Source organism: Pelodiscus sinensis, chromosome 6 (genome assembly GCF_052426305.1).
Source record: "Pelodiscus sinensis isolate ZL-2025 chromosome 6, ASM5242630v1, whole genome shotgun sequence".
Taxonomy (NCBI): Eukaryota; Metazoa; Chordata; order Testudines; family Trionychidae; genus Pelodiscus; species Pelodiscus sinensis.
The window spans coordinates 80,932,204-80,945,585 of record NC_143057.1 but is presented as its reverse complement, the minus strand read 5'-3'; positions in this window follow the sequence as shown (position 1 = coordinate 80,945,585).

Below are 13,382 nucleotides of genomic sequence, written 5' to 3'. Positions count from 1 at the left end.
ATGGTGATGGATCTTTGGAATGGAAGCATTTCAAACGTTTTTCTATGTTTTGGCGTGAGACTTCCTTGAGGTAATGGTGGAGCTGCAGACACTAGGCCAGAGACTTTCCCATCTCTCACTTATTGATCTTTATGCCAAAAGAGATGATGGGTTTTATACAGTTTAATTTTAGGTTAATTTATTTCCAACTAAATTCTGTCAGTCTCCCACACAAGATATGGAAGTTATAGTTACATGGTGGCTCTGCACTTGAAAACAGATATAAATTATGTTGGGTGAAAGCCACCCGGCAGTTCAAAACATATTTAGAAACAAGACATAATTGTCACTTCTCTCTCCTGGGAGGTTAAAGTTTTATCTTCTCAACAATTCTATCACTTGACAAAGCCAGGGTTAGAGAACCCAAAGTTAGTCTTTAATTTGGTTCTTGCTCTTAGCAATGAAGGTGGTAAGAAGCTACCCTTATTGCTATTGGGCCAATGTCAATCCTGAAAGAATATTTTGGCATATCTTTTGCAAACCAGATTTAGTAACCAACCCTCTTTTAAATTTTAGATGAATGAAGCTATTCAATAGAATATATTATTTCCAAACTGTATTTATGGATGGAACTATTTTAGGGTTCTTTGAACTCATGGAGATATATCCTAAACTCCTGTTGGTAAAGCATTGTAGAGTGAGATCATGAGGCTCAGCAACATACAGACATGCTGATGGAGGCACTCTGAAGCAAGCAGTTCACGGAGTGAGGCACTTCAAAAAGATCCTTTATGATCAATAAGCAGGAGTAAACAATAACAAAGGGCATATAGTAAAGCTGCCCTTAATTGCTTCTGAACATAGGAGCCAGAGGGACATGCCTGTTGCTTCTGGGAGCTGTATGGAGCCAGAGAAGGTAAGGAGTCTGCCTCAGTCCTGCTGTGCCTCTGATTGGACTTTTAGTGGCCTATAAAAATCTCCCAAATGGCTTTCAATAGCCATTAGGATAACAGTGCTGATTATGGCAGACTACAGCCCAGTCTGGGAGCTTTGATAACCTTACTGAACATGCCAGTCAATTTCAGGAACTGCCCAGCCTGCACCCTCACACCCCCTAAATGGAGAGCCTCCTCCCAAACTTTGAACCCTGCCACAGCCTTGAGCTTCTTACCAAACCTAAACTCCCTCAGGGTATGTCTACACTACCCCGCTAGTTCGAACTAGCGGGGTAATGTAGGCATACCGCACTTGCAAATGAAGCCCGGGATTTGAATTTCCCGAGCTTCATTTGCATAAGCCGGGCGCCGCCATTTTTAAATCCCGGCTAGTTCGAACCCCGTGCCGCGCGGGTACACGCGGCACGGAGTAGCTAGTTCGGATTAGGCTTCCTAATCCGAACTAGCTGTACTCCTCATGTACTCTGAGTACAGCTAGTTCGGATTAGGAAGCCTAATCCGAACTAGCTACTCCGTGCCGCGTGTACCCGCGCGGCACGGGGTTCGAACTAGCCAGGATTTAAAAATGGCGGCGCCCGGTTTATGCAAATGAAGGCCGGGAAATTCAAATCCCGGGCTTCATTTGCAAGTGCGGTATGCCTGCATTACCCCGCTAGTTCGAACTAGCGGGGTAGTGTAGACATACCCTCACAGATCCACTCCCCGTCCTACACCTTAACCCTCTGCCTGGTGAAAGTGAGTGAGGGTGGGGTGAGCGAGCAACAGAAGGAGGCGGATGGAGTGAGCAGGGGCAGGGCCTCAGGGAAGAGGCAGAGGGAAAGGGAGTGGCCTTGGGGAAGGGGACAGGGCAAGGGGTTTGGGATTTGTGTGATTAGAAAGTTGGTAACCCTAATGAATGGGGAAGGAATAATGTAAAGCACATAAAAGGCAGCTTTTTTTCCTGTAATAGAAGAGGACTAGAAAGTCATCTGTTATGCTGGAAATCTGCTTACTATGTTATATAATATTCCTATAGGAATGTATGTGGAAGTAATTGGAGAATCATATTTGTTTATGCAGTAACTTCATTTTTGTTGGTGTGCATGTTTGTCTGTCTGCGTGTTGTCAGCCACTAGAAAAATAGCACTACTGAAAGGTTATGAGAATTATATACAGAAACATAAATACTCAGTTTGTAGCTATAGAACAGTGAAATTATAGCTGTACTGAACAGTTATTGTGTTCAGTCAGTACACGACCGCCCCCTAGTGGTCACCTTTGGCAGTTGCATCTAGAAATGTAAACTGTCTTAAATCCAGTAATTTTGTAGAATGCAGAACTAATGTTCAGCACATATGAAGACTATTTTAAATTATGAGCAACAGTTACCCTGCATTTTTCCTCCTTGGATAATTAGGCCACATTAAAATGTCGAAGTCTTAAAATGTATTGTTTGTTTTAGTGGTTACTTATCCAACAAAATGCTGACCCAAAGAAGAGCTGTTAGTCTTTTGCCATCAGAAATAAGTCCTGTGAAAGATATTGCCTCATCCGCTTGTCTCTATAATAGAGGAAACACTGAGATATGGGGTACATTTTAATTTTGCAGCCTGCGACTATACCCTTTCCAAAGTGTGTGTACACAAACACATGCCCATAAGCTGCATGTACTGTTAATATCCAAGGCTATGTCTACACTTGTGGGTTCTTGCGCAAGTATGGCTGTTCTTGCCCAAGAATCTGCAGAGTGTCCACACTGCCCGCCCGCTTTTGCACAAGGAAATTTACAGTACGGCGTGGTAAGAGAGGGCTTCTTGCGCAAGAGCTACGCTCTTTTTTAACAGGTGTAAGCCCTCTTGCGCAGGAGCTCTTGTGCAAGTGGTCAGTGTGGACGCTCGGCAGGGATTTCTTGTGCAAGAAAGCCGTATGGCTAAAATGGCCACCAGAGCTTTCTTGCGCAAGAGAGCATCCACACTGCCATGGGTGCTCTTGCACAAAAGCACAGCTCGCACATGGCAGTGTGGACGTTTCCTTGCACAAGACTTCTTGCACAAGAACCCTTGCGCAAGATGTTCTTGCACTAGAAGCCGCGCGTATAGACATAGCCAAAGTGTGCTAAGTAGAAAATGTACAATGTCAAGGGACACATTACACTGTAATAAGCTGCTAACCCAGGCTCCAATCTTTCAAGCGGCTTCATGCAGAGCTCCCCCACACCCTAAATCCAGAAGTGGCAGGTCCCCAATATTGCAAACACAATGCACATTCTTAATTTAATGCAGGCAAATGCCACTGGTTTCAAAGATGTCTGACATCTGTGGGACTTGAGGGTGTGACTAGCCTAGATTTTCTTCCATGAACTTCCTTTATAAACTAAATCTTCAAATGTGCCTCTTGAGAAACAACATACTGATCACTGTAAATTTTGGACAGCTTATAGTCAGTCCTCCTCCTTCAGCTTATTGTGTGATGTGTTTTCAAATAGCAAAGCATGCTGTGCAGGGAGGACATACTGCAGAGAGAGATCGGGAATTTGCAGATGAAACCCAGAGTATGGTCATGATGTGTTCATACTGTATAACAATACAGTCTTGTATAGGTCTACAGCTACGTTCACTTGCTATGCTCACAATGAGCAAGTCTCACAATACTGTGTGGTTTTATTATCACATCAATTTTATTGGTAGATTAAGTACAGAAGTTTAGTGATCTTGCCAATGTCACATGATTCACTGGGAGACAATGGAACTAGTTTCAGTTTCTAACTGCTAGACATACTTAGGCAATTCTTTTGCTTCTTACTCTTGTCTTATGGGATATGAATGTTTTCTCTTTCCTATATGTATTCAATGAGTGAGAGATTGAAGGTTAATCCGTACAAAATTTGATTTGTTCTAGTTAACCTCTCCAAGATTCTCATATTAACTAGTTTCTTCTCACCCACAGTCAATGATTAGAGTTAGGTAAGAGTCACATTCACTTTCTTTGGTGTTCCAGATTGCAAGATCTCAGCAGGAAACTCCACCTAGAATAGGTGTACAGGCAGTCCCCGAGTTACGTGGATCCGACTTATATCGGATCCGCAGTTACGAACGGGGATTTTCTCGCCCCGGAGGACTGGAGTGGTGGGACGCCTGGTCCCGCCGCCCGCCTCCTCCGGGGCGAGAAAAGCTGCTCCCCATCTCCCTGGTCTGCTGGGGGAGCCAGCAGACCAGGGAGACGGGGAGCAAAGCGGCGGAGGACCCAGGGCCGGACCCGCGGCGCTTCTAGCTGATCTGGAAGCACCGCGGTCCGGCCCGGGTCCTCCGCCGCTTTGCTCCGCGTCTCCCTGGTCTGCTGGGGGCGGGGGGGAGACGCAGTTAGTGCCCCCCCCCCAGCAGACCAGGGTGATGCGGAGCAAAGCCCGGGGCCTGTGGTAGAGCAGGTGGGGTGCTGTCGGTTGGTCCCACAGCACTGCTCCTTGGCGCTACTGGACCAACCCGGCAGCACCCCAGCTGCTCTGCCCCAGGAGTCCTGATTCAGCCGCTGCCTGGGGTTCTTAAGTTGAATCTGTATGGGTATGTCTACACTACCCTCCTAGTTCGAACTAGGAGGGTAATGTATGCATACCGCACTTGCTAATGAAGCCCGGGATTTGAATTTCCCGGGCTTCATTAGCATAAGCGGGGAGCCGCCATTTTTAAATCCCCGCTGCTTCGAACCCCGTGTAGCGCGGCTACACGGGGCTCGAACTAGGTAGTTCGGACTAGGGTGCCTATTCCGAACTACCGGTACACCTCGTTTCACGAGGAGTAACGGTAGTTCGGAATAGGACCCTAGTCCGAACTACCTAGTTCGAGCCCCGTGTAGCCGCGCTACACGGGGTTCGAAGCAGCGGGGATTTAAAAATGGCGGCTCCCCGCTTATGCTAATGAAGCCCGGGAAATTCAAATCCCGGGTTTCATTAGCAAGTGCGGTATGCATACATTACCCCGCTAGTTCGAACTAGCGGAGTAGTGTAGACATACCCTATGTAAGTCGGAACTGGTGTCCAGATTCAGCCACTGTTGAAACTGATCAGTTTCAGCAGCGGCTGAATCTGGATGCCAGTTCCGACTTACATACAGATTCAACTTAAGAACAAACCTACAGTCCCTATCTTGTACATAACCCGGGGACTGCCTGTACAGTGCAGCAAAATGCCTGCAACCTCTTCTGTGTCAAGCCAACTTATTTAGCCATGAAAATAGGCATCGCTATTGGTAGAGGGGATATGGGCGGGTTTTAAAGCTTCTTTCCTCTGCAGCACTGTCTTCAGAGGGTGTGAGCATTTTTTCTATCTATCCTCTAAACCATTGCATTTTTTCTTGGACACAGAGGGGGCAGTTGGTTCCTCTGTGTTTGCACAGGATGTATCTGGTCCATCGTCAAAATATATGCAAACCCTACTCTGTCAAACTCTACTTGTGTGCTGTTAGAGTTAACCAGCAAGGAATAGGGGGAATTTAGTCAGTGTTTGACTGTGTGAACAGATGTTGGATTTTTTTTAATGAACTAATTTCCAGTCCATGCTTTTTAATGCATCTCCCTTAAACTTTTGCTCAGAAGTTCAAGTGGTAGCTGAATAAATTATTGTATTCATATGCTACATTGCAGTTGTTATCTTTTCATAGCTATATAGATTCCAAAGTCAGAAGGCACTGTTGTGATCCTCTGGTCTGACCTCCTGTTCAACAGGCCATAGAACTTCCTCAAAATAATTCTCAGGGCATATCTTGATTTAAAAACTGTCAGTGATGAGGAATCCCCTGCAACCCCTGGCAAATAGCTCCAATAGTTACTTAATCTCACCATTAAAATATTCCAGTCTAAATTTGTCTAGCTTTAATTTCCAGCCATTAGCTCATGCTATGCCTTTCTCTACTAGATTGAAGAGCCCATTATTAAATATTTGTTCCACAGGCAGATATATTTAGACTATCATCAAGTCATATTTCCTTTGTTAAGCTCTTTGGGCTCTTTGAGGCTATGTGTACACTATAGCCTTTTCTGCAAAAACATATGCAAATGAGGTGAAGCGTGGAATATTGCTTTGCCTCATTTGCATAATTAATGAGGCTCCATTTTTGTGCAAGAGGCTTTTGAGCAAAAACCTCCTGTGATGGGGTCCGGCGAACCCAGATTGGACTCCCTGGGGCGAGCGCCCTGCTGGTGTTGCGGGGGAGCCTTTACCGGCTGTGCACCGGTTGTTCTGGGGCCGCGGCATGGCTGCAGAGCGCAGGCACGGCCATAGAGAGGGGACAGCCCCACATCACATCAGCGTGGGGGCAGGACTACGCCGATGACATCAGGATGATGTCCGGCCTGACACCAGGGGTGGCGGGGTTGAAGAAGCGGGGAGAGGCGCCCAGGAAGTCTCCCTGGGGAGCGACCGGTGAGGTACCGGGGTTGGCTCCCAGCAGGGAGATGGCGAGCCCTGACTGGAGATGCCGAATGGGGAGAGGAGAGCGGAAGTAGCCCAGGGCAGGGCGGTGAGTCTAGCCCGTGGGCTGGCGAGTTTAGGCGGGCAGCTCCATCAGCCGGATTTGGGACTGCAGCGTGGTCCAAGTCCTTAGGGCCCTGGGCTGGGGCCCGCAAGTGAGGGCGGGCCCGGGCCTCCCTCTCTCCTCCATCCCACGGGGAGGAGCAACCAAAAAGGACACCAGCTAAAGGCAACTGACTCTGCCAGCCATTCAGGAAGTGGCCGGCGGGACATTGGAGGGCGTGATGCCCAGAACTGGGGGACGAGGGACCCAGGAAATGGGCCGGCCCCCACATGCACAGTCTCTTGCTCAAGAGCCGTTCTTCTGGAAAAAAATGCTGAAGAATGGCTCTTGCGCAAGAGGGGGTTTGTATGCAAAAAGGAGCTGTGTAGATGGCTCCTTTTTGCACTAAAACCTCTTGCGCAAAAACGGAGCCTCATAAATTATGCAAATGAGGTGTGGCAATATTCCACACTTCACCTCATTTGCATATGTTTTTGCAGAAAAGGCTATTGTGTAGACATAGCCCGAATCAATCACTAATGCATGTCTTCTAATCCTTTCATCATTCTTGTAACTCTTACTTGAACCGTCTCCATTTCATCAATAACCTTGAGCTGCAGACACTAGAACTTGATACAGTATCCAGTGGCAGTTGCACCATCAGTCTAAATACGAAGGTGAAACAACTGCCAATTCCTGTTTATGACTCTCAGGTTTGCATATTTGCTCTTTTGATCAGTGTCACACTGGGAGCTTGTGTTCAGCTTATTATCCATGATCTCATATCTTTTTCAGAGTCGCTGCTTGTCAGACTTGAGTCCCCATCATGTAACTATAGCATAGGTTCTTTGTTCCTAGATAAATGTGCATTTTACATTTAGCTCTACTAGAACACATTGTTTGCTTGTGTCTAATTTACCAAGTGAGCCAGGTTGCTGACCCATGCTTTTTATTTACCACTCCCCCAATTTTTGTGTCACCTGCAAACTTTAACCTTTTTATCAGTGAACCAATCACTGATAAATTCATGTAGAGTTCTCATTATTGATTCATACAGCCAACAGGATTTAACCCTTCTAATTAGTTTTAATACTCAATTTCTATACCTTCTAAGATGCACAAGATGAAATATTAGCAGATAGATGCCCATGTTAACAGTTATTCCACCTAAACAGGCTCTGTAGATCTCAAGGTCTATTTTACTCTCAAAAGTTCCTATTGAAATGATTAGGACTTATATATGCACTTTCCTTATTAGACAGGAAATTAAGCATATGCTTAAAAATGTGACTCGGTTGTGGATGATGTTGATTTGTTCCTCCCCACAGAATTATGGGCTGCATACACAAAGTTGTTAAGGAGATAATAGTCACTCTAGATAGAACTGATGAGACCCCACCTGAAATACTGTGTTCAGTTTCTAGGTCTCTTGCTATCAGAAAAAGGCTGACAAATTAGAAGAAATTCAGAGGAACACAACAAAAGTGACTGCATATCTGAATACTCAGATTCATTTATAATCCCTGCTTGGACATTTCCCATTGTCACTCCAGTTTTATCCTACCATATGCAGCTGTTGTGCCTTGTCCTGCTGCAATAGGAATGTATGTCTATTCTGGTAGTGTTCTTGTTTGGACAGTCTTGCTTGGGTCTATAAAAAAAAGTATCTTCTAGGCTAGTAGAACACAGACCTATACTACAAGTGAGCCCAACAGCATTTAATCAGAACTATATAGTACAAATGTTCAAATTAACATTGTTGACTGTGCCTGTTAAAAAGAAATACCATGTCATTGAATTATTTTTATTTACCTTCTTATACTTGGTGCTGTGTCTCCCTGAGGGAGGGAAGAATGCAGGAGTCATGTGCTGCCCCTCCCCAGAATTTTCCAGGGGTAACACCAGAATGTGGCCAGCTACAGACTTCCGGCACTGTGCAACAGAGAAGGGACAGGAGCTGCTTCCAATCACAGGGAAAGGGATGCAGAGCTCATCTCATCCCCCTCTTTCCTTTTCCCCTCCAGTGGCTGGTTGCAGCTTGTCCCTTCCTGCCCACACAGTGTTGAATGCAGCTAACACCACCAGGCTGCTGCTGGCCAGTGGCATAACTCCTGTCACTTCCTGTCTGCTGGCTACCACATGGGCAGTCAGGGATTAATCCCCGAGGATGCATTGTGGTTGTACGCTAGGGCCTAGCCAAACTGAGTGCAGGGACTTCAGCAAACCCAGATGGCTAGGGGAGGGTGCTTGGGGACAAAGGAGCCCCACAATTCCAGGAGGCAGGAGAAGAGGGTGCTAAGGGGGTGGCTGTGGAGCCTACAGGGGAGGGACATGAACAGGCTGGAAATTGATTCCTCTTCCCACTCCATAGCTTAGCTGAAGGATGGAGAGGCTTCCCCATGTCAGTGCTGTGCAAGGTTTTGACATCTAGGGTGTGTCTAGACTACATGCCTCCGTCGACGGAGGCATGTAGATTAGACAGATCGGCAGAGGGAAATGAAGCCGCGATTAAAATAATCGCGGCTTCATTTAAATTTAAATGGCTGCCCCGCTCTGCCGATTAGCTGTTTGTCCGCAGATCGGGGCAGTCTGGACGTGCCGCGCCGACAAAGAAGCCTTTCTTGATCGGCACAGGTATGCCTCGTGAAACCAGGTTTACCTGTGCCGATCAAGAAAGGCTTCTTTGTCGGCGCGTCGCGTCCAGACTGCCCCGATCTGCCGACAAACAGCTGATCGGCAGAGCGGGGCAGCCATTTAAATTTAAATGAAGCCGCGATTATTTTAATCGCAGCTTCATTTCCCTCTGCTGATCTGGCTAATCTACATGCCTCCGTCGACGGAGGCATGTAGTTTAGACGTACCCATACAGAGCTTGGCTACTTCTGGCCAGCGTCCTCGGCCAAAGGATCTTGGAGTTTCCTGGGACACCAGCCCAGCCAGAGGAAGGGGAACAAGGAAGGAACCTGCCAGCTAGGCTGTTGGTGAGCTGATCACTCTGACCCAGTGCTAGTTCTCCACACAGCACTGGGAGTGGGACCCACCCTGCTGGGGAATATATGGAGAAGCTGGGGAATATACGGAGAGGTAGATTTTGTGTGTGTGTATGAGTGAGTGAGAGAGAGAGAAGGGGAGCATGTCAAGGGCTGATAAATGGGCAGCAGAGGAGACACGTGTTACTTTAAAAATATTCTTACGGGAGACCACCCAGGGTTACACTAGTATGGGTTTATTTCCACTAAGTAGAACTAAAGAGGAGCAAGCGCACACTCCTCCATTCATTCACTCATTCACACCCATTCATTCCTGCCCTCAGGCAATCACACACTTACACAGACATATGGGTTGCAGAAGGAGCCAAGGCATGTGGATCCTGGAGGGTCTGTTTGCTCATCATGGCTGGAGAAGCTGGTCAGAAGGAAAGACACTGGAGGGGAACTTCTCAGGATCAGTGGAAGGAAAAAAGAGAGAGTCTCACATATGCTCCTTCTCTTTATATAGTGTCTGAATGGCTCCTGTGACTCATTCACTTTGTCATCTGGGAGCATGCCCAGACTTCCCTTTATCCAGCAGGGAGCATGCCCATACTATGATGACTCATTGCCATGTGGTCAATTGTTCCAAGCTTTCTTCAAACACACTCACACCCTCTCTCCATTCACTCAGGGGAGAATGCATCTTAGGGAACGTTACAAGCAAGGTGGCTGCATGTTACAAAGATTACAAAGTTGCAGTTTACAGTAAGTTTGAGAGTTACACAGATTGCAAAGATTGACAAGGATCATAATAAGTTGCAGTTTAAAACCTTAGACCTTACAGTTTGGTGTAGCTTTAGAAAATCCATGTATATAAATCTAGTGAGCTCAGGTGGAGGCTTTTTTATGCAACAACACATGACTGACTGTTGCCCACACTCACCAGCCTCCTTAACTTGCAGCTAGTGCTTGCCAGAAACAGAAAGGGGAGGCAGGCCCTGTTGGCTGAGAACTGGCATGCCATGGAGGTGGTGCTAATGGACCCATAAAGGGAGCTGTTGGCCCTACATGCTGCAGCTTTGCTCTACCACCGGACTTGCACATTAACCTCCATTGTTGGCCACTGGTCTCCCACTCACCATTGGTGGGCAGGCAGCTGACAAGTGGGGATTGAATAAGCAGCCAGACTCACAAGTAGTGATGGGAGGAGACAGAAAATTACAGACAATTCACTTTTTTTAAAAAAAAAAAGAAAAAGTCAGGATATCTGCAAGAGGGCTTAAGTATGGGACTGTCCTTTTAAAAACAGGATGTCTGGTCACCCTTCTACAATATAAAGATCTGGTAGCTAAGAAAGCAGTGCTCCTTTTCATGGTTCTTTACTGAATTTTGTTGAGCCCTTGACTCAGACAACAAATGAAACAAGATTTAAATTAGACAGACCAATATGCCCGTTGTCTATCTAGGCAATATCTTGTAAGCATTCATTTGGAATATAGAGTTTGATCCAAAACCCGATTAAGTAAATGTGCTTTGATTAGGCAATAGTAGGTCAGGCTGTTTGTCTGTTATCCTGGTTTCAGCAGTTGTCAGTCCCAGATGCATCAGGGATTGGAAAAAGCCTACAGTGAACCCAGCTATCTGTGCTGTCTTGTACATGTTGAGAAAATCCTTCTTGACCTCCACCAGAGAACAGTCTATGCCCTGCAGCAAGAGCCCCTTGTTCAGCATAGCATTTATTGTGTTCTCTCTCTTTTGTATCCTCTCTTCCCCACTTCAGCTTCATTTCTCACAGTTTGATTGACAGCCAGGGGAAGGCAATCCAGAAGATGATAGTCTGTACAAGGAAAGCTCTTCTATTTCCTTAATTAGCCCCAAGAGCATCCAACTTCTGATCATTTCTCTTCTTGCATCATGCCACTCAGAACATCTGTGAGAATCTTTCTTCTATTGATTTCTACTTGTGCCCTTGTCATACAAGTCTTTCTTGATGTTTCTTGCCCCTCAGCAGTTTTACTTAAGTGTCCCAAAGGACTAACTTGGTCTTTGATGGTCCATGTAACAGAGCTGTGAAGCAGATGCTGCAGGAAGACAAAACCAAAACTGACAGCCTTTTCTCCTCTTTCCCTCCTGTCCTTGCTGTTTTTTTGTATGAGAGCTCTTAGGTTTAACAAGCATGGCCACCACGGGCTTCTACACTCCTGTAGCTTCTTTCATTAAGGTTGACTCCTCTGCTCTTCATTCTTTATTGTTGCATGTGATTTCCCGTGATCTCTTAAAAAGACATAACTAGGCTGGGGTATGCTTGGCAAGCTTTAAGTACATTTCTTCTTCAGAAGAAGTCATGGCTGCCTGAGCTGAAACTCACTAGTCCAATGAAGGCTAATGCTTAGTTAGGGAATGTTGACACATAGGAAGAACATAGCTCCTTTACAATTGCCACTTGATACCATTAGACATGAAAAAAGTCTTTTCTGAAAAGCTTATGACAGATGACCAGCCTATCACCCAAGAAGAGTAGAAAGAAGGAAAAACAGTACTGAATAACACAATGGAAATCGGTCAATGCCTAGAGTGGGTAATCCATAGGAGGAGAACTTTAAGAAAATAGGAACTGTTTCATATGGAAAGGAGAAGAGGAAATATAATAGCACTATCTACATTAATGGTCAGAGTCAATGAAATAATCTTATCTTCTTTTGCTCTTCATCTAAGAATATTTATTGAAATTAATTATTTACATTTCTGATGCAAATAGTTTGATTACACAAAATGTATAGACATTTAAATAAGAAGATCATCAGCTGTTAAATGTAGGCTAACATTAGGTGGTTTTTCAGTCCTCCTTATTTCATGGCATAAATAGTTCACTAGCTTGGTTGGAAAGAATACTCTCATCCCTGCCCCCCAGTCATGACATAGCAATCTAGGTGTAATATGATGTTATGTTACTTCCTCCAAACCAGGAGGTAAAGGGAACACTGGGACTATGAGTTGTTGGTGAATTCTAGGATAGCAACATCAAATGGGCAGATTTGACAGCATTCTTGAAAGAGTAAGGTTGTTAGCTTTTCTCAAGCAGTTTTACAGAAAGCAGGCTTTACTCTCGGAATAGATGTGTGTCAAAGATCCAAAAGCAAGATAGATTGAACTCGCCCTAGGTAGGATCTTGGAGGCCTCTGTTGATTCTTCCAATGAAGATTTCATATTCTGTTTTGAAGTTTAACAACGGAACCACTGTGATGGGATCCCTGGGGTGCAGCATGGGACTGTAGGACCACTGTTCCCCCTTAGCTCTCCAGCCTGGGATGTGTCTCAGAATGTTTTGCTGTTGACAAGCAGCACACCCCCTCCAGGTACTATTATGCAACACAACAGCCCCACAGCTAGCTAAATTGTGTGTATCCAAGAGTCACTCTTGGATCTCAGAGAATGGCATCAGACAAATCTCCCCAGCTCCCAGCTTTGTGTATCAGAAATATACTACCTGGTGCTGCTCAAACCCATTTGCTGAGCAATGCAGGTTAAAAGTAGATAGACACAAGCCTTTGTAAACCTGAGCAGATTTACCAAGTACTTCAGGAAAACTCATCAGAAAAGATAAACAGTAAAGCAAGTTTATTGAATAAAAAAGCAAATTACCAATCATATAAAATCTCTCTGATATTTGCCTAAGAAAATAAAATAAGAGCACAATCTAAATCCCAACTTTATAAGACAGTAGACAGTTGTAGCCAGAAATGAACCCCATCTTGGTTTCCGCCCCCCCACAGAGAGCAAGAGAAAGACAGTCAGCCTTTGATACCCTGGGAACGCAGGTGTGCTGCCTGTCCCTGACTCTACCATAAAGAGAAACCAGACAGTAAATGGGCTAGCTGATGACCCGGGGCCTCCTGCCGCCCTGATGGCTAGTATCAGTAATTGACACACCTGCACTGTCCCAGGAGAGGAATCTTTGCCCATCACATACCAGAGGTGCCCATTGTCTGCAT